The sequence below is a fragment of the Macrobrachium nipponense genome, chromosome 47 (genome assembly GCF_015104395.2).
Source record: "Macrobrachium nipponense isolate FS-2020 chromosome 47, ASM1510439v2, whole genome shotgun sequence".
Lineage (NCBI taxonomy): Eukaryota > Metazoa > Arthropoda > Malacostraca > Decapoda > Palaemonidae > Macrobrachium > Macrobrachium nipponense.
The window spans coordinates 20,901,231-20,919,912 of NC_087222.1; the positions used below are offsets into that span (position 1 = coordinate 20,901,231).

At 44.7% G+C, this 18,682-nt stretch overlaps 1 protein-coding gene across 2 annotated transcripts in view; it reads right to left on the reverse strand.

Annotated features, from left to right (window-relative positions):
- The window catches only part of LOC135204754 (gastrula zinc finger protein XlCGF8.2DB-like), a 56,813-nt gene that overhangs the window by 20,517 nt on the left and 17,614 nt on the right, over positions 1-18,682 (reverse strand). Inside the window, exon 3 of one of the 2 annotated variants that reach the window (XR_010312331.1) lies at positions 2,579-2,666. The exons of the other annotated variant lie outside the window; for it this stretch is intronic. The gene's annotated coding sequence lies outside the window, so the exon portion shown is untranslated. Of the gene's footprint in view, positions 1-2,578; positions 2,667-18,682 lie in introns of those variants that run through there. 2 annotated transcript variants of the gene reach the window in all.

The following is an 18,682-nucleotide window of genomic DNA, read 5'->3' on the forward strand; positions in this document are numbered from 1 at the left end:
CCTGTAGAAATTGAGGAGGAACAGGCATAAAAACCAGAATATGCAACAGAGTATGCACTCGAGGCTCCCAAAATACAAGAACCCTTAGGGGAAAACAAATTGAAATCCGTCCAAAGGACAGAAAAAGCCAGGGAGAACATAGTCTCCAGGTCCTTGAATCCTAAGAAGCTAAACACCAGATGTCGCGATGGTGAGAGGTTTTTCCGTCATTGACAGAAGATCCTTCCAGCATGATGTGGACCTATATGTGATGGTACCCTAAGATCCTTCCAGGAACATAGTCCCTCAGTGCTGAATCATCCAGAGAGCACTCTGCAGGGTCCCTTCTATTCACCTCGCCCCTCCCGGTGTAACCATAGGAAGTAGAGGGAATAGGTGAGGAAGAGTGAACGCTCTCGGTCGCCTTGCTAGCAGAACTAGCCAGAGAAGCAAATCACCGGCAGCCATCAACCTGCAGTGATGGCAACAACGTGAGTCTACGAGAGAATTCTTGTCCTGGAGAAATGATTTTCTGAGGATGGTTACGAAACTCTTGCAGGGCAGGAGAAACATTTGCTACAACTCATGGTTGCCATGTCCTGGGTGTAGTCGAGTGTGCAAATGACAGGCGTGGGCCAGTACCATCCACCTACACGTCCCAGTCCTTGTTGAGGCTGAAACCTCTCAAGAGGACTGAAAGGGGGGAACCCCTACTGGTCTAACTGCATGTACGGTACCAAGTCATCACCGCGAGAGCGATCATCGGCAAGGCATGGGTCACCTGAGTGACTTACTCCTTTCTTCCACTCAGTGCCTGAGCCGTGATGGTGAGCGGACTCTGTGTCATTGACTCTAGATACACACGAATCTGTAGATTTGCATGCACTCAGGGAACCTCACGAATGAGCGCCCGACATGGATCTAGTCTTAGGGGCAGAACCTCTAGGACTAGCAACAGAAGTGTAAACTGAAGTTTGTAATTCTACAGCTCCCGACATGCTAGACCCTGGGGACAGCATGACAGTTCCTGTTCCAGAAGGAACAGGCAAGCCAACGGAAGACAGAGGGGGCAGACCCTTAGAAGTCCCATGACAAAATTTCTTAAAAGGGGGAGACCACCTTCTTCTTCGGCAGGGAGCCTTAAAGGTCGAAGGAGTGGAGGTTGAAGAAAATATGATGAATACAAATAGGAAGATGACTACACTTGACGAGCTCTCTTCCTCCTCGACTTCTCCAAATTCTGCAAAACTACTTCTACAGAATGAGGTACATTTACCAGCAGAAGTAGATTTAATAATCACAGGGCAGTTGCAAAGGTGCTGTCCAGTGATGAAACTCCAGGATAAAAGCAACAAGTGAATATGATTTCCAGCACAGGAACAGTACACACATCGAGGACCAATATCACAGCAAGAGCTAAAAAAACATTCATCTTTATTGGAAGACAGCTGAAATCAAAGTGGAGTGTTTACATCTGGGCAGGTAGGCCTACCTGTCTACCAGATGGTAGTTACTGCCTAACCCCCTTATTCAAGAATTTAATGGCCATATCCTAGCCTATGCTGATAGTAATTCCTAATGTAAAGGAAGGAGGGTTTGTATAGCCTTACTTTCAGCTCCAAGGGTTGCTTCCTCTTCCTATCTTTGGCAATTTTCTCGGCATGAGAAACGCATAGTTTCCATTTCTGCTCCTCCCTTTCCTGACACTCAGAACATGTTCTCTCCATTACACTCCTGACCCTGACATTTAGTGCATCTAGAGTGGGAATCATAAATCTCCTTAACTAGTCTAGTTTTACATACACCCATTAGCGCAAAACCTAACCCCTGATGAACTAGAATCTGACATTTTGAGAATAAATGGCAGTAAAAATAATTAAAATAGCTAAGCTAATTGAAATAAACAAAGCCACAATGAAATAGTATGTCACAGAATCACAGGTAAGTGAAAAAACCACCGATGTTACATGGAAACTGGCAGAAATCGAATTGAGGGGTTTGGCGTCATCATGCCTGTTTACTGGAAGTGGGCAGTTATTTGCCTCCTACACTAGTGATGGTGACGCACCACAAAAGTCTGAATTTTGGTCTACTGCAGTAGGGATCCTACAGCTCATTAACGGTTTGGTAAGACCCTTGAATAAAAAAGAATATCAACCACACCAGGAAGGAGCGATGTTTAGCAAAGCAAAGTGAAGCAAACGGCAAGCAGGGCCGAGGGCAGCGCGCAGCACATCCACGGCTGAAGGTAAAGTGACACTCTGCCAACTAGTAGGGTGGGACTCCCACCCGGTCATTCATTAGTTAACTGCTGTTAAAGGTCCAGCTTTGCTGAAGACAATTCCTATGATAAAGGCCGAGGGTTTGTGTATTGTGTAGGAACAACAGATTATTTGTACTTTGTGGTAAGTTAACATTCAAAACAAAAGCTCAAAGTAACAAGATGAAAGCTGCCAAAAATGTCAGTTAGTGCACTGTGAATAACTCACAGCCTGGTTCTTCAAAAATGCAATTGTGTCATTAAGTGACTCAAGATTTAATATAATTTAGGGACATTCTCTTTTATTGCAATGACTTCACTTTTATATCACTTACCTAGAGTATGTTATTGAGGAAAATTAACTCGATACGAAGAAAACGTGTTCCTTTATAGATTATCAGTGATCATTTATAACAAAACAGGTTACCTATGGCAAAGAGAAGTGATCTTCATTAACACATAGAAGTTTACTATACACAATACAGTACCAATGATATTGGACACTTAGCACTTGCAAATTCAGTGCAAATGTTAGACTAATGCAGTGATAAACCTGTGTGATTTCCATACGGTTAATGTTCTGGGTACATCCACATTAATATGAATTAAAAATGATATCTTTATAATGAAATAAGGTTTTGTCTTATCCAGTATTTATGTTGCTAAGATTTCCACATGTATGGCAGCTTTACGAAAAATTCGAGTTATGAAAGCAAATACGAAGATTTTTTGGCTGTACATACATTCGCCCGGACCACCGATAACAATTTTAAAACTTGCGCGCCGTCAACTGAGTAGACTCGCCACCAACCTCCCGCTCTCCCTTAGGTTCCTGACGCTAGTCACCGCCATAAGATCCTGCTCTCCTATTGGCCAGAATCTCTCCCATCATGCATCTACATAGCGGTATGCTTTTTCAGCCTCTCGGTAGCAGCATCGTTTCTATACGTAGCACGAATTCGTTCATTCTATACAATTTCGTTTATTAACGTAAATTCGTTAGTGATTTCGTTGTTGTACTACTTTATCGTGTTGTGTGAGAACTTTAGTACATACATATGTATACTACATAACTTGATTATGTACAGTATATACGTAGTCAACCAAGAAAGTTGAAGTTCACGGACAGAAGAGGATGCTTTCTTTGGAGACGAAGATGGAGATAATTAAAAAGTATGAAGCTGGCATGCGATTGAGTGTGATCGCCAAGGAATATGGCCGAAATCCGTTGACAATAGGCACCATCCTTAAGCAGAAGGAAGCCATTAAAGCAGTTACACCTTCCAAGGGTGTAACTATTTTGTCTAGCAAGAGGAGCCACGTCCATGACAAGATGGAAAGGCTGCTTCTTGTCTAGATAAAAGAAAAAAAAATCACTGGCGATACGATAACCGAGACGGCAATCTGCCACAAGGCCAGCGCTATTTTTGGCAATTTGATTGCCTAGGCCGAAGACGACGGAGGAGAAGGGACACTGACGCCAACCCCAGACTTCAAGGCTTCTCATGGGTGGTTCAAAAAATTCTGTAAACGGACTGGCATCCATTCGGTGGTGCAGCATGGGGAGGCGGCCAGCTGAGACACAAAAACTGCCGAAGCCTTTATTAATACGTTTGACAAGATGACCATCAACGAACGCTACAGTTCTCAGCAAGTCTTCAACTGTGATGACACTGGCCATTTTTGGAAAAAATTGCCTCGTCGGACGTACGTCACGCAGGAAGAGATGACGCTACCCGGGCATAAGCCTATGAAAGACAGGCTTACGCTCGCACTTTGTTCCAACGCCAGTGGGGATTGCAAGGTGAAGCCCCTACTTGTCTATCATTCAGAGACTCCTCGAGCCTTCAAGGCCCACAAAGTGCTTAAGGAGAATCTTCCAGTGATGTGGAGGGCTAATGCGAAAGCCTGGGTAACGAGACTTTTGTTCACGGAGTGGGTAAATCTGTGTTTCAGCCTGACAGTGAAGAAATTCTTGGAAGAGAAGCACCTCCATCTGAAATGTCTGCTGATGTTGGACAATGCTCCTGCTCACCTCCTGGCCTCGAGGAAGATATCCTAGCGGAGTATCCTTTTATCAAGGTTCTTTATCTTCTGCCTAACACCACCCCTCTCCTCCAGCCCATGGACCAGCAAGTGATATCGAACTTTAAAGAAGCTGTATACGAAACATCTTTTCAAGAGATGTTTCGACATCACGATACCACAAACCTCACCTTGCGTCAATTTTGGAAGGAGCATTTCAATGTTGTGATATGCATCCGACTCATCGATCAAGCTTGGCAGGAGGTTTCGAGGCGAACCTTGAATTCTTTGTGGAGGGAACTCTGGCCTGATGCCGTATCCACCCGAGACTTCGAGGGATTCGACGTGGGCGAAGCTGGTGCAGATTCAGAAACAGTTGAGGATCCTGAAACTGTTTCGCAACCAGATCTTGACGAGATCATTGCACTCAGCAAGTGCATGGGGCTGGTCGTCAACGAGGACGACATCAATGACCTTCTCCAGGAGCATCAAGAGGAGCTTACGACAGATGACCTGAAGGAGTTGGAGGCCATGCAACATAACATCGTTCAAGATTAGATTAGATTATAACATTTTTGGCACATAGCCAAGCGCCGGAGCCCGAGGGCCATTCAGCGCATATATATCTTAATAAAAAAAGTCACTGTCACACAAACAAACATACACACAACCGATCTAACATACAAATCATTCATTCATAAAAACCAAACAAGAAACCTAAAACAATTAAAAGAAAACTACAATTCGTAAAAAAGACCAATATTTTTTAAAAATGTCATAATTTGCTCTGCCCGAGCACCTTCACCTAAAATATCGGCAAGAGACTTATTTGCCAGCAAACAAGCTCTACGTTTGGTTTTCAAAATGAGGGCACTCCACCAAAATATGCACCACAGTCAAATCCACATGACAGGTGGAACAGCGAGGAACCTGCCTATCTGCTCCACTCGTCATTAGATACCTGTGAGTATATTTAGTGTGGCCAATACGCAATCTAGCTAAAACTATCTCAGACCTTCTATCCATCCGGCTATGAGGCCAAGGATGAACAGAAGGCCTAATCGATTTCAATTTAAGATTATTATCTAAAGTAGACCAGTGGGCCTGCCACTGGTCTCTACAATAAAATCGAATGGTACTTTTAAAATCAGATACAGGACGCCCATGTTGGAAATGTGCCTAAGCCTAGTTGCAGCCTTAGCAGCAGCGTCGGCTCGCTCATTCTCAACAATTCCAACATGGGACGGAGCCCAACAAAATCCAACAGAAAATCCTCTTCTATTAATTAAAAGATAAAACCAATCTTGTACTTCTTGCACTAAAGGATGGCAAGAGACTAGGCTTTTTGTTAGAGAAGATAAAACACTCAAAGAGTCGGTAAAAATGGTAAAAAACCTTGTTGGTACAAGAACTATAAAGATATATTTAAGAGCAGTCAAAACTGCCAGCAGTTCAGCTGTAAAAAACAGAAGAATTAGAAGGAAGTTTCTTTTTAATTATATTACCACCAGTCACTACAGAGCAACCAACACCATCAGAACCCTTCGAGCCATCAGTATATATATGATGAGAATCACCATGTTCGGAAGCATGGTCCAAGAAACTTTGCCCTCAACTGTTCACCAGAACTGTTGCTCCTGCTGTCCCTAATTGGGCAGATTTCTAGGCATGGTCTATTCCAAGGAGGAAACTTTGAAGGCGAAATTTCAGCTACTGCAGGGGGAAGTAATCCCACCTCCCTGGCAGAGCTTGCTAGTCGGACCTCAAGCGGCTTTGGAAGTCTCGGTCTATTTGGGGCTCTGTCAGTTGGTTCTCTAACGTACTTATAGTTAGGGTTTAGCTTGACGTAAGTATTCTTGATATGGCTCTCAAGCCTAATTCCTCCCTACGGATAAATAGTGGGGGAAAACCGGACTCAACATATAGGCTTTCTACTGGTGAAGTTCTATAGGCTCCCGTACAAATACGTAAAGCCATATTATGGACAACATCTAATTTCTGCAGTGTTGTCTTGCACGCACAACCATAAACTTGGCAACCATAATCAATTTTGCTTAGGCATAACACCTGGTACATCCTCAAAAGGGTAATTCGATCTGCCCCCAGTTAAAATTAGATACAACTTTAAGAATATTAAGTCGAAGTTTCACGTTACATACAACTTCATTAACATGTTGAGTAAAAGTTAATTTCTTATCAAATGTAACACATAGATACTTAATGCTATCTTCATAAGGTAAAATCGAATCGTTTAAAAACAACGTAGGGATCTCTTCCACTCTTCGTAATCGACAAAATCGTATAGCTTTGGTTTTTTCTGGTGAAAATTTGAACCCTTTAGCACTGGCCCATGATGTTGAAGCATTAATAGCAGTTCTGGTATCATGTTTGACCAAAGCTTCAACAGCTGTGGACTTACTACAGATTATTGCATAATCATCAGCAAAGGCCAGACCATGCACCCCGACAGGAACTTGTTCTAGTAGACCGTTGACAGCTACATTAAAGAGTGTTGGACTAAGAACGCTTCCCTGAGGTAACCCTTCTTCCTGAGGGAAAGCAGAAGAAATGTAAGAGCCCACTCTTACTTTCAGGTAACGTTCTGACACAAAAAATCTTTCAGACAATAGAATAAATTACCCACAACACCCCACTCTACAAGTTGCAAAAGGATACCCCCTCGCCAGGTCGTGTCGTAGGCTTTTTTCTAGGTCAAAGAACACTGCAACAGTCTGGTTTTGCACAGCAAAAGCATTCTGTATCTCCCGAGTAAGGAACATCAAAGGGTCAGAAGTACTTCTATTTTTCCTAAAGCCAAACTGCCGATTAGATAAAAGATTCTTGAATCCAAATACCACACAAGTCGAGCATTGACCATCCTCTCATAAATCTTGCTAACACAACTGGTTAGAGCAATTGGCCTATAGTTCTTAGGAAGGAAGGAATCTTTAAAAGGTTTTAAAACAGGTACAATAATCGATATCTTCCAAGACTCTGGTGAAGTTCCTGAAAGCCAAAAACTGTTTAAAATGTCTAAAAGAAATTGTTTTGTACTTCTAGGCAAATTAAAAATCATTGAGGTACAGTATCATCTTCCCCAGGAGATGTTGGGGAAGATAACGAGATTGCATGATCTAATTCTTTCATGGTGAAAGGGAGATTATACGACTCTGAATTTAAACTTACAGCAGGAACAACCGTGGTACCATCCCTAATATTCCTGAAAGCAGGAGAGTAATGTAGGGCACTAGATATATTGGAGAAATGCCTACCAAAGGTTTCTGCAACTTCTCCAGAATCAGATATGAAGAAGCCATCAATTTTCAAATAGGCAAGGGAGATGGAGAAAATTTCCCTTGTAGCTTTCGGATTCTGTTCCAGACAAACGACATAGGGGAATCATATTTTAATTCACTTATATATCTGATAAACGATTCCCTCTTTGCCTGCTTAAATATTTTCTTTTGCTTAGCAAGAGCTCTTTTATAGATAATTTGATTTACCAAGCAAGGATATCTACGATATCTCTGTAGCAAGTTCTAGTTATCTTTCGGCTCAAGGCGCATGCATCACACCAAAAAACCAAGGTACTAGAGGACGACCGAGGCTTACCAGAAGTTCGAGGAATAGACAGCATGGCACCGCACAGCAATATACTGATTAAATACTCGTAAGCGGATGTTGGGCTCTGAAATCTTTTATATCTTGATCAACTTCAGTAGATTTTTTGAATAATCCCCAGTCAGAGCCTCCCCTACCTTCCATTTTGGCAAACATGGAGATGGAATATTTTTCATAAACTTTAAGTGGGAATGGGCCAATGATCATGGGCCATGATCATTCTGGTATACTACCTACCCACTTGGTATAATCTAACTCAAGGACGAAGAGCAGATAGTGAGGTCAATGGCTGAGTCAGTATTATGAAAAACATCATGTCTTGTAGGGGAACCATCATTCATCAAAGTGATGTCATTTAAGTCGAGCAGCTGTTCTATTATTAAACCCCACCGGTCGCAGTTTGGCTCTCCCCAGAGGGTGTGCTTGGCATTAAAATCCCCCATCAAAATGAAGGGTTTAGGAAGCTGGTCTATCAATGTCTGAAGATCGTTTAATTCTAGCTGACGAGGATTACCCTGTGCATCCTGTAATCTACTTTCTAATGATGGATCTAGGTATAAAGAACAAATAGTGATCCATTTATGATTGAAAACTTGAACTGCACAAGCCTGCAACACAGTGTTCAATTGAACAACCCTATGATTAACAGACTTGCAGACTATGATGCCTGTGCCTCCCTGAGCACGTACACCTATCAGGGGTGGAGACCTATGGAATGAATAATTAAAACCCAAGTTGGGAGTGTGCTCTCCCAACTTTGTCTCCTGAAGACACATTGCAGATAGATCATGATCCCTAAACAGAACCCGAACTTGCTCTCGATTTGGTATAAAGCCACGGATGTTTTCCACTGCATGAGAGCCATTATTAGAGGAAGGCATCTTAAAATTCCCTACTAATTTAGGAATCTGTGTCCTGGTGAGAGAGATCTTTTCAGTTTTACCTGTACTATTTGACCTAGATCTAGGTGTTACAGATCTTTTAGAAGATGGGCTTTCACTTGCCCTTTCAGTTTTACTTTTGTTTTTTCTATGATTGCTGAGTGACCGTGAATGAGGCGAAGAGGGAGAAAGGGCCCTCTTCTGACGAATAAAGAGGGCCTCTATCTCCTCACCGTCATCTCCACGGTGCACTGTAATGTCAAGATCAGGTGAGGGCTCAATGTCAGGCAATAATGTCCCTGACAGAGAGAAGTCGTCAACATATTGAGACCTGGCTTGAACCCTTGAACCAACAGGGTCCCCTGGCTTGACCAGAGTCTCTGCAACATGGGAAACCCCAACAGGGGGCCCATGAGAAGCCCCACCAGGGGGGGCATGGGAAGCCCCACCAGGGGGGGCTCGGGAGGCCCCACCAGGGGGGGCACGGGAGGCCCCAACAGGGGGGGCACGGGGTACCCCACTAGAGATGTGGAAAGCCCCACCAGCAGGGCACCGGGAGCCCCACCAGAAGGGGCACCAGAAGCAGCAGTATTCAATTGATGTGCCTTCAGGCATCCGAATAGGTTTTCCTGCCCAACAGCTTTTTGGCCTGTCACTGATGTGTTCGTCAAGAGATTTTAGTAATGCATCTTGTTCTTTCTTGAATGCACTACATTTCTTATCATGGGCTCGATGTTCACCCTTACAGTTTACGCAAACTACTGGTCCAGAACATTCCTCGTGCTCAGGCTGGCCACATGATTCACAGAGTTTATTTCTGGTGCAAATGTTAGAGGAGTGTCCAAAACCAAAACATTTAAAGCACTGGAGCACTCTCGGTCTATAAGGACGAACTTTCATCATTTCACTATCAAGAATAATTTCAGATGGCAGAGATGAACTTGTAAATGTTAAAATAAGCATCGAATGAGCGGGGCACTTTAAAAACCTTCCAAACCACATCCGGACACATTTCCAAAATTTCCTCCTCATCCATTTCATGTAGATCTTCATTAAATATAACACCCTTCGCATAACTAAAATTATAGTGAGGTTTTACCTGTTTTATCATACCCTCAGGATCAGCTTCAAATTTAGAAGCATTATCGATTGAATATCTGTCTTCACATGAACTAAGAAACTATTACGCCCAAAGCGAGTTAATTCAGGACTCCCAACATTGCCGATCTTCTGGCTTACCAACCTCTTCACTTTGAAGAGGTTGCCTCTCTCACCATGATTGTGATAATTAACCACTTAGCTGGGTCTGGTGATCTGGAGGTTTTACTAATTTTACTATTATCTTTAATTTCATTTGGTGGTCTATAAATCTCAAGATGCCTAGGGACCTCTTTTGCCTCTGCGAGTCCAACACTCAATGAATCTGATCTGAACTCTCTGTAGGCTCTGTGAGCTTCAGATTCGTTATTGAAAAATACCCAAAATTCAAAAAACCCATAATTTTTGCCTAGTCTATTCCTTACTTCTTTTACTTTACCAAATTTGCAAAATTCATTAAATACAGTTTCATAATTCCAGTCTAAAGGGACTGGTTTCACATATAAAATGTTTGTAACAAGGAGGGTCCTTTGAAAAAGGCTCCAAAGTCACAATGGAGGAATTAACAGAATTTTCCTTGTCCTTATCCTTGCCTAAGTCGTCAACAGACGGTTTTAATGTCTCCATAAGACGTAGAATTTACGATTCGTCCAGGTAGCCCCCCACCCACCATGGAGCCACATTTAGAGGACAGTGTTATCCCATACAGGGCTGCCCTAGGGGTACCACCCAGATATACACCCCACCCTCAGTGCTTAAGGCGTCATGATGTCCGTCGAGATCAGACCCAGCACTAAGAGCAGGGTTTGACATCTAAACTTTCCCCTCGCTCGACCACGTTAGGTACTCGAGTTCTAGGGTGAGGGGGCATGCCAACCATCCTCACCCTCCATCAAATCCAATGAACAAGTCCAAATCATGTCCAAAACCAATCCAAGTCATCAACATAAAATCCGTGCCTTATAGAAGGAGGAAGCAGAAGGAAGAAAAGTTTTAGTAAAAGGAAAAGGGCTGACTCATTTAGTTGGATCAACAGCTGGGCACCAAGGCCCAGCAAGAAAGTAGTTCCCACCAGGCATCAGGGCCCAGCTGCTGAACCCTAAGCCCCCCATCCTCGGCAAGGCTTCAGCATCTGGGGGGAACATCGTTCAAGAAGAGTTCTCTAGCAGCGTCAAGGAGGAGGAGGACAACCCTATGACAACAGCAGAAATTAAGGATGCTCTAGCTGCTTTTCATAAGGTGCAATCACTTGTAGAAAAGAAACACCCCGAAAAGGCTTACACAGGTCGTATGCTTGCACAGTTCGATGACGTTTGCCTGAGTTGTTTCAGGTACATTGTGAAAACTAGGCAGAAGCAATCTTCCTTGGATAGTTATTTTTTAAAGAGGCCTTTAGTATGAGTAAGCAAAAAGGCAAGATCCAATTGATACTACAAAAAAACAAAGTTGAAAGTGATGAAGAAATTGAAATTTTGTAAAAAAAAAAAAAAAAAAAAAGTAAAGTATAAAAAACCTCAAAAAAAAATGTAAAAATAAAAAAAAGAAAAAAAAATTAATATGATATTGTTATTTTACAATAAGTTTTGTACATACTTACCTGGCAGACATATACTTAGCTTACGTCTCTGACGTCACGACAGAATTCAAAACTCGCGGCAAACGCGACAGGTAGGTCAGGTGATCTACCTTACCCGCCGCTGGGTGGCGGGGTAAGAACCAATGCCCCTTTCTTGCAGGATTTTTTCTCTTACACCTGTCTCCTGAGGGGAGGCTGGGCAGGCCATCAATCGTATATGTCTGCCAGGTAAGTATGTACAAAACTTTATTGTAAAATAACAATATCATTTTTATACATGAACTTTCTTGTCAGACATATACTTAGCTGATTGACACCCTTGGTGGAGGGTAAGAGACAGAAAATAACAAAGAAAAGGTAAAACAACACCTGTTGTAGAATATAAATAACCTTGGTTCTTACCTGTTTAGGCTGAAGACTTCATAGGTACTGTCTATTAGTCTGCATAGCCATTAGAGCTACAGCGAGGGCGTGACCTACAGCTGAAAAGACTCCTTGGGTCTACTAACGGGACTTGATATCCACTTACTTAGTAGAATCCAAGTCGGATCATGTCAATGGGGGTTCGCCCTCTTTTATGACAGAACCTATCCACTACCAACGCAGGGAGCTTCAAACCAAATCCGATCACCTAACCAAACTAAAGTTATTAGTACTACGAATAGAAAAAGATGCTTACCTGCATCATTTTTCATACAACCATATGAACACAATACCAAAAAACAAGGGAAAAAACTACAAAGGATATGTTCCGGCTCCCTGCCCCAGCACTGAATCCGCCGATACGTACGGGCCTAATGCGAAGCACTCGTCATACGTAATCCTGACGTCTTTAAGGTAGTGGTTGGCGAATACTGAATTACATCTCCAGAATGTAGTTTTCATCAAATTCTGAAGAGACATATTCTTATTAATGGCCAAGGAAGTGGCAATGGCTCTCACCTCATGAGCCTTGACTTTTAGGAGCTTGAAATGTTCTTCATTACAAGATCTATGTGCTTCTTTCACTAGACTTCTAATGAAAAAAGACAGCGCATTTTCAGACAATGGTCTACTGGGGTCCTTTACAGAGCACCATAGTCTGTCCTCAATGCCCTTAAGGGTTTTCTTCTTCTGAAGGTAGTATTTTAAACTCCTAACAGGGCAAAGAGTCCTTTCAGGTTCTTCCCCTACTAGGGCAGATAATCCACGAACCTCAAAGCTCCTTGGCCAAGGATTTGAGGGGTTCTCATTCTTTGCTAAAAACGAAGGAAGGAAGGAGCAAATCACTGAATCTCCTTTGAAACCTACCCTTCCTTCTAGGGCATGAATCTCACTAACCTTTTTAGCAGATGCCAAACCCATGAGAAACAGAGCCTTCCTCGTAAGATCTTTGAAGGAGGCTAACTGGGGTGGCTCAAACCTCGAGGACCTTAGGAAACGAAGAACCACGTCCAGATTCCAACTTGGAACTTTGGTTGAAGTTTTCTTGGAAGTTTCAAAAGACCTTAATAGATCATGCAGATCTTTGTTATCCGAAAGATCTAAGTTCCTATGTCTGAACACTGCAGCCAGCATGCTCCGGTAGCCCTTGATGGTAGAGACAGCCAAACCGCATTTTTCTCCGAGGAAAACTAGGAAGTCTGCAATCTGAGTCACAGAGGTACTGGAAGAGGAAAACTTCAGGTTTCTGCACCACCGACTAAAGACGTCCTACTTCGATTGGTAGACTTTAAGGGTCGAAGGCCTTCTAGCTGAGGCGATAGCCTTAGCAGCTTTTGTCGAAAACCCCTTCGCTCTGACAAGACTTTTGACAGTCGAAAGCCAGTCAGATTGAGAGCGGGGAGGTTTTTGTGATACCTGTCGAAGTGGGGTTGTCTGAGCAAATCTACTCTTTGTGGAAGTGCTATTGGAAAGTCCACCAACCATTCCAGTACCTCTTTGAACCAATCTTGGGCGGGCCAGAACGGAGCTACTAGCGTCATTCTTGTCATCTCCGAGATCGCAAATTTCTTGAGGGTTTGTCCCAGTACCTTGAAGGGGGAAAGGCGTAGACATCTAGTCCTGTCCAGTCTAGGAGAAACGCATCCACTGTTACTGCCCCTGGGTCTGAGATCAGGGAGCAGTAAAGTTCTATCCTTGCGTTCCTTGCTGTTGCAAAGAGGTCGATGTGAGGTCTGCCCCATCTTCTCCACAGGTCTTGACATACTTTTGAGTGGAGGGTCCACTCTGAAGGCAGGAGTTGATTCTTCCTGCTCAGGAGATCGGCCCTGACGTTCCTTTCTCCCTGTATGAATCTGGTGAGGAGACTGATCTTCCTTGCTTGACACCACAGCAGAAGGTCCCTTGCTGTTTTGTACAGGGAGAAGGAGTGCGTCCCCCCCTGTTTTTTGATGTACGCCAAGGCTGTGGTGTTGTCCGAATTGACCTGAACTATAGCATTTCGGACGTGGGGCTCGAAGGCTTTTAATGCCATCCAAACTGCCATCAACTCTTTCTTGTTGATGTGCCAGGACACCTGTTCCCCCTTCCAGGTGCCTGACACTTCTCTTGTCCCGAGCGTCGCTCCCCAACCTGCTTCCGACGCATCGGAAAACAAACACATGGTTGGGGTTCGGCATGTACAGAGACATTCCTTCCACAAATCGGAGTGGGTCGGCCCACCACCGAAGGTCCCTCTTGATTCCCCTTGAGATCTTGAAGGAGAACTCCAGATCTAGGGAGAGACGCCTCCAGTTCTGGTAAAGGAAGAACTGTAGAGGCCTGAGATGCAACCTTCCTAGAGAAACGAATTGCTCCAGAGAGGAGAGTGTCCCCAGCAGACTCATCCACTCCCTCGCTGTGCATGCATCTTTCTCTAGGAAGGTCGTTAGTTTCTCGAAGCAACGAGCGATCCTCTCTGGCGACGGAAAAGCCTGAAAAGCCAGAGAAACTATCCGAATCCCCAGATAGATCCGCTCTTGACTGGGGATTAATTGAGACTTCTGGAAGTTCACCAGAAGCCCCAGAGAACTTGCCAATGTAAGGGTCTTTTGTAGGTCCTCCAGACATCTTTCTTGTGATTCTGCTCTGATTAGCCAGTCGTCGAGGTAGAGTGACACCCTCACTCCCTCCAAATGTAGCCACTGCCCCACGTTTTTCATTAACCCCGTGAACATTTGGGGTGCAGTCGACAGGCCGAAGCACAAGGCCCTGAATTGGAAGATCTTTCCTCCCATCATGAATCTCAGAAACTTCCGTGAAGAAGGATGGATCGGCACATGAAAGTAAGCGTCCTGAAGATCTAGTGACACCATCCAGTCCCCTGGACGAAGAGCCGCTAACACTGAGGAAGTTGTCTCCATGGCGAACTTCCTCTTTTCCACAAAGACGTTCAGGGCGCTTACATCCAAAACCGGTCTCCATCCTCCTGAGTTCTTTGGAACTAGGAATAGTCTGTTGTAAAAACCCGCAGAGCGGGGATCTTTCACTAGTTCTATAGCCTCCTTCTCTAGCATCAGATCTACTGCTAGAGAAAGGGCTTGATTCATGATGGGGTCCTTGTACCTGGCCACCAACTCCCTCGGAGTCGTCGTCAATGGTGGCCTTGATGAGAAGGGAATGAGGTATCCTTTGCTGACAATCGATAGGGACCAATTGTCTGCCCCTTTGTGGGCCCAGACGTCGGCAAATTTCAGTAGTCTGGCACCCACTGATGTCTGGAGTCCTTGAGCGCTATTTCTTCCCTCTGACTGACCTAGAGAAGGTTTTACCTCTCTTAAAAGGTCTAGTTCCTCTAGTTGAAGAAACTCTAGCAGAGGGGCCTCCTCGAAAGGGCTCCTGCCTCAGAGGAGTCTCTTTCTTGGTTTTGGGTTGGAAAACAGAACGAGGTTTCCTGGCCGACTGGGCTAACATGTCCTGAGTAGCCTTGGCTGAGAAGGCACTCGAGACATCCTGAATAATCTTCTTGGGAAAAAGAAGAGGAGAGAGTTGAGCATAAAGAAGGGAGGCTCTTTGCGCATGCAAAACTGCCTTAGTGAGAAACGGAAACAAGTATAACCGACCTCTTCTTTATCACTCCAGCTCCAAAAAGTGAAGAGACTTCACTCAAGCCGTCTCTCACTGCTTTATCCATGCAAGTGAGGACGCAGTTAAGATCTTCAGGAGACAGGGAATCCGTGGTCTGGGTCTTCTTAGCCAGAACTCCTAAAGACCAATCAAGAAAGTTAAAAACTTCCAGGACTCGGAACATTCCTTTCAGTAGGTGGTCAAGTTCGTTCATCCCCCACGTAGTCTTGGCAGACAGGAGGGCGGATCGACGAGCGGAATCCACCAGTGAAGAGAAGTCCGAGTCCGCAGACGAAGGGAGAGCGAGGCCCAAGGGTTCCCCCGATTCATACCAGAAGCCTAATCTGCCAGTCAGCTTAGACGGAGGGAAAGAAAACACAGTCTTCCCTTTCTCTTCCTTAGCAAGGAGCCATTCCCCAAAACCTCTAAGCACCTTTTTCATGGAAATTGTAGGCTTCATCCTTACACAAGATGAAACCTTCAAAGTCTTCGATGTGGAGAATAAAGAGAGAGGCGAAGGAGGAGCCACAGGAGAAAGGATATCTCCGAATTCTTGAAGGAGCAAATCTGTTAACCTCTTATACAAGGAAACAGAGGAGTCTTTGGGTCCTTCTTCTTCCGAGGGATCCTGTTCTTCTTCCTTCCGCGGGATCCTGTTCTTCCTCTGCTGAAGAACCATCATGATCCTTAAGAGGCGCGGCTATCCTTAGAAAAGTCTCTTGAAGAAGTTTGACGTTTGACTCTTGGAGACAAAACTTCTGGAACGTGCCTATTCGAAAAATCCTTCTTGTCCTGAGGAGGGCGTTTTCCAGATTCTTGGAGCCTAACAGGAGCAAGGAGGCTGTCAGGAGCCGAGCGCCTGTTTGAAGAAAAACTTCTATCAGGCTCTTGGCTCCTATCCAAAGGAGAGCGGCTACCTGGCGAACAGCGTCTGCTATGACAGAAGCGGCTACCAGGCTCTTGGCGCCTGAACCGAGGAGAGAGGCTCTCTGGCGACGAACGCCTACTAGGGGAGAAGCGTCTGCCAGGATCCCAGCGCCTGACTCGAGGAGAGTGATACTCAGGTGAAGAGCGCCTGCCAGGAGAAACGCGCCTAACAGGCTCTTGATGCCTGCCAAGCGAAGAGCGCCTGTCCGATTTAGGGCACTTGTCAACAGGAGAATGGAGGCGAGACGAGGAGCGGCTACGAGGCGAGTAGCGCCTACTAGGCTCTTGGTGCCTATCAATGGGAGCGATCCTGTCTCGAGAAGTGCGTCTGTAGGGCGAAGATCGCCTATGAGCCGCCTGCTCCTTGTCTGAAGGAGAAACTAAGATATCATGCCTGTCAGGCGACTGGCGCTTGGATGCAGACGGGATCTTGTCCGATGTAGAAAACCTCCTGCGAGACTCTGAACGCCCAGGAGAGCGGGCCGCTTCCGTCAAATAGCGAGAGTCGGGAGAGGGGAGCCTGGACTTCTTTACAGGAAGCGAGACGTCCTTCTTACGATGAGAAGACACACAAAGAGAGCCAGCCAGAGCCGAAATCTGTGCCTGAAGACTAGCCAACACCTTTGCTGGAGAATTCACAAAATCTTGAACAGGTGACGAGGCTCGATCTCTGCTCGGGGAACGATACTCCAGAGATCTCTTCCGTTTCTTTGCTTCCACCTCAGGCTCTTCCGAAAAAACTTCAGGGCTGGAGGGAAGGGCGCAGGGAGTGTTCCAGGCTCTCTTCGAAGGGCGCGAGGCTTCCGAAGAGCTCCATCCTCGTTTAGGAGAGGGCGAAGGCGAAGACGAGAAGCACTGGCGCAAGACTTCTCTCTTGGCGCGATCCAAGGTAGCCTGGGAACGAGCAACAGGCGCTACCGAGGGGACGCCTGACCGGTGGGGGTTCTCCCTAACCTTCCTGCGGCTTTCGACTTTCCTCCTCCACTGGGACTGGGAGTTTGGAAGAGGTCTAGGCCTGGAAGCATTAGGGAGCCGATCAGACGCACCCTCCACTGCACTGGGACCACTGCACAAATCACTATTAGAATCACTCTTACCTTCCAAATGTTTGATTTTCATCTCCATGCTGTAAATGGTGGCTTTCATGGAGGCCACTTCCGAAGGCGCATCTTCGGCTTCGATGCAGGGAGCAGGATGGGATTATCTACATCCAACTCGCTAATACGAGATCTACTACTGCTCCTAGAAGAAGCTTTCCTAACTTTATCCTTTTCAAGCTTCCTCAAGTAGGAAGACAAAGACTTCCATTCATCCTCATTCAGCTTTTCACATTCAATACAAGGGTTAATAAAGGCACATTCATTCCCTCTACACTTCATACATACTGTGTGAGGGTCTACCGCAGCTTTCGGTAGCCTCACCTTACACTCAGTCATACAACAAACTCTGAACATAGCAGTTTTCTTAGTATCAACATCAGACATCATGTATCCAAAGAAAAATCCAAAGAATAGTCAAATAATGGTCCACAAATCGCGAATGCCAGGCCAAAAGATCAGGTACTTCACCAAAAGTCCGTAGAAACAATCCAGGGCAAAAACGAGAAAAGAATCCAACTGTCAAGAGGTACCGACAACAGGTGTAGTCGACACCGACGACAGAAAAAATCTGGCAAGAAAGGGGCATTGGTTCTTACACCCGCCACCCAGCGGCGGGTAAGGTAGATCACCTGACCTACCTGTCTCGTTTGCCGCGAGTTTTGAATTCTGTCGTGACAGGAAAGTTCACATACAAAATTTAAGTTTTTTGTAAAGTTAAGTGTTACGGTTTTGTCAATGTGTTTCGTAAAGTTTAGTTTATGTTTCCTGACATTTTTAATGTGTTTCGTTAAGTGTACAAACTACATAACAAATTTTCTGCTGTTTGTCCTCCTCCTCTGTCGCCACTTTCGGAGATAGCCTCACTCGAAAGGTAAGGTTCCAAATTTTACTACATGTACATACAGTATTTCTTGTATACCATGTACACTAATACACTGTTTTACAGGTACATATTAGTAGTATGTATTAAGTTAGGTATTGAATGGTCGAAATTGTTGTATTTCATTGTTTACTGGTCAATTTAGCTTTATTATAAAATTTACTGGGGTGTTAGACAATTTACATGTAAAATGCGGTTCAAGATACGAAAACCTCAGGTTACGAAGGCCGCCTCGAAACGGATTAATTTCGTATGTCGAGGTACCACTGTACTATGAACGACTTACCTAACTTCATTCTGTTTTATGCA